Source organism: Schistocerca americana, chromosome 6 (assembly GCF_021461395.2).
Source record: "Schistocerca americana isolate TAMUIC-IGC-003095 chromosome 6, iqSchAmer2.1, whole genome shotgun sequence".
In the NCBI taxonomy this organism is placed as follows: domain Eukaryota; kingdom Metazoa; phylum Arthropoda; class Insecta; order Orthoptera; family Acrididae; genus Schistocerca; species Schistocerca americana.
The window spans coordinates 99407469-99410799 of NC_060124.1; the positions used below are offsets into that span (position 1 = coordinate 99407469).

The 3331-nt window shown below is 54.7% G+C and overlaps 1 non-coding gene across 1 annotated transcript; it reads right to left on the reverse strand.

The window, feature by feature from the left end:
• Positions 1–328: 328 nt before the first annotated feature.
• Trnat-ugu lies at positions 329–403 on the reverse strand. Its single transcript has one exon. It is a non-coding gene; the product is annotated as a tRNA-Thr (tRNA).
• Between the last annotated feature and the right edge of the window lie 2928 nt (positions 404–3331).

Below are 3331 nucleotides of genomic sequence, written 5' to 3' on the forward strand. Positions count from 1 at the left end.
GAAGTACATTGTTCAGTGCTGTACATCAGCGCTCAGGTGGCTACGCCTTTTCACTCCCAGACATTTACTGTGCTGGTCTCACATCATACATCACATCAGTGTTCAATGAGGCAGCACTCTACGTGAAATATGAGGATCTATCCATTTATCTGCAGCACTCTACTATGACTGTTCTATTTTTACTATATATGACGGTAGTATCTGTTCCCGAAAGAACAGTTACCGTGGATGACCACGCAACTTTGCTAGAAATGAAATGATGATTGAATGGACACCCTAGCTGCAAACAAGCGTTGATGTACTTCATTGGGGAAATGTTGAAAATGTGTGCCCCGACCGGGACTCGAACCCGGGATCTCCTGCTTACATGGCAGACGCTCTCTCCATCTGAGCCACCGCGGGCACGGAGGATAGTGCGTGTGCAGGGACTTATCCGTTGCACGCTCCCCGTGAGATCCACATTCCCAACATGTCCACACCACTACATTCGTAGTGCGCCTATCATACTCATTACTTGTAGCAGATTAATCTACCAAGTCCCGTACGAGTTCGGGCATAGCGTGTGCGTTCGCACAAGAAGGTCAATGGCCGGGAAGCCATATTTTAACTATATATGACGGTAGTATCTGTTCCCGAAAGAACAGTTACCGTCGATGACCATGCAGCTTTGCTAGAAATGAAATGATAATTTAATGTACACCCTAGCTGCAAACAGGCGTTGATGTACTTCATTGGGGAAATGTTGAAAATGTGTGCCCCGACCGGGGCGCACTACGAATGTAGTGGTGTGGACATGTTGGGAATGTGGAGCTCACGGGGAGCGTGCAAGGGATAAGTCCCTGCAGTCGCACTATCTTCTGTGCCCGCGGTGGCTCGCAGTCTGCCTTCGGCAAGGCAACAGAGCGGACGCGTACGTGTTGACTTCGTGCAGCGCGCGAGCTCGCCTTGTTTACTTTCTGACGGCCGTTGCTTAAGTGCCGGCTTACCTTGTACGATCCATGGCGAACCGTTACTGTAAATCAATACTCCGATTTACTTTCTGCAACGATTATGCCCGACCCAAAGCACTCGAGGTGGAGCGTTTTCTGCGAGAGGAAGTGAAGATCCCGGCGACCGATATTATCGGCATACATTTGTCCATCGTGAGCAGCACGGTCTATGTGAAAATCATTAACGGCGCGGCGTGCGAACGCATACTACGTGAGACCAAACAGGGGCTCCGCTTCTGTCACGCTGATGGCAATGTGGGGGAGGTAACCGTCGACCACGCAGGCTTAGGTATGCGAACGATACGCATTTTCGAATTACCATTCGAACTTCCAGCTGAGGAAGTCGTCGCGGCACTACGCCCATACGGCACAGTCCACGGCCACACTGCGGAGACGTGGACAGAGTTTCGGACGTATCCTGTCCTAAACGGGGTCCGACAGGTCACCATAGATCTCCGAAGCCACGTCCCGTCCTACTTACAGATCGGCGGATGCCGTGCCATAATTATACACGACGGCCAGCCTCGGACCTGTTCCGGGTGCGGCAAAGAAGGCCACCTTAGATCCGAATGCCTACAACGGCGTATTACGCAACTTCCAGCTGCCGAAAAACCACCCACGTCGCAACCTACAGTGCTACCGGTGACCTATGCCGCTGCTCTGGCTTCTCCTACCACTTTGCAACGTCGCCCGGTCACCACAAACGACGCCACCAACGAGCCCGACCAGACACCGACGGAGAGCGCCTCGGACGACCCGCCGCCTCGGCCGGCCATTGACGCCGCTCCGAAGATGCCGACGCAACCAGACGCTGACCCTGATCTCGGAAACACGATGGAGATCGACTCTCTCATCGTTCCTACAGCCCCTTTCTGCCAGAACGACGCGTCTCCCTTCCGTCGTCGGGCACGGAGGGTCGCACAAGGAAACAACGTTCCCCGAAACGTCGCAAGCGAAGACGTCGCACCGTTTCCGGCCAAGAGGAGACGTTACAAGTCGAGGAGGACGTAACCGTCGACCAGCACGAGGCCTCAGAACCCGCTACTGCTGACGAAGACGTAATGAGCGCGGAGACATCTGTCGGTGTGCCTGCGCCCCGTGCTGAGGCTGAACTAAATCATGAACGTCTCACAGGCGACACTACACCACGCCCAATTACAACATCTTCTGCAGACAAAATGGACGATACACCAGTTTCCGCTTCCACGGCGTGGCACGAGGAGGAGGTCACGGAGCAGGACCCGTTACGGGACCCTGCGCCGTCACGGCCGCACCACTAATCATACTCTCCCCAGACTCCGCTGCGGGCCAGCGGGATAACGTTCCGCTGCGACGCCCACACCCTTGCGCGGACGGCGGAGTGGACCAGCCTCCAGCAATCTGACACCAGGCCTACCGAATAGCAACCATCAACACCAACAACATCCGTTCCAGGGTGAAAATCCGCCTTATGCAGGAGATGTTCTGGGCTTCGGATATTGATTTCGCCCTTCTGCAGGAAGTTCACTTGGCTAGTCTCCCGGATATCAATGGCTATACCGCCCACGCCTCCGCGGGTGATCCTATGGGCCGCGCGGTGGCCATCTACGTCCGCCACGGGATTTCTGTGACCGATGTCGCCTTCCTTCCATCAGCTCGGGGCATGGCACTCACTGCCATGGGGACACGCATCATTAATGTCTACGCTCCCTCAGGCACCGACCGACGACATGAAATAGCCCAGTTTTATTCCGAGGAAATCGCTCCCCTGTTTTTAGGGCGTTATGACCATTGCCTACTAGGAAGTGACTTTAACTACGTTCTGCATCCTAAAGATTAGATTCCCCACTATACTACATGCCAGGAGCTACGTATAGTGGTGCGAGACCTCCTGCTTCACGATACCTGGGAAGTACAACACGGCGACCTTTCTGGCCATACCTTTCTTACAAGTCATTCCGCAAGCCGACTAGACAGGATATATGTCTCACAAACTCTTAGATCTGCAATACTGGGCGCCGAACGCTGGCCGCTGGCCTTTTCCGACCATTGCGCTTACATCTGTACGGTCCTCCTTCCGCCGCAATCAGTATGGCGCAGCCGTGCGCCATGGAAACTCAATACCTCACACTTGCATGACCTGGCGTGTCGCCAACAAGTCACTGAAACGTGGACAGCCTGCAAACGACGCCTTCCCCGCTACCACTCGACATTGACATGGTGGTTGGACTGCGCCAAGCCGGCGATCCGGAGGACACTGATGAGATACGGGAAGGACATGGCCGACTGGCATCGCACCACTCTTGACTTCTATTACGCCACTCTCCGAGATCTGGATCCTCAACCGCCAACCCCGGACAACC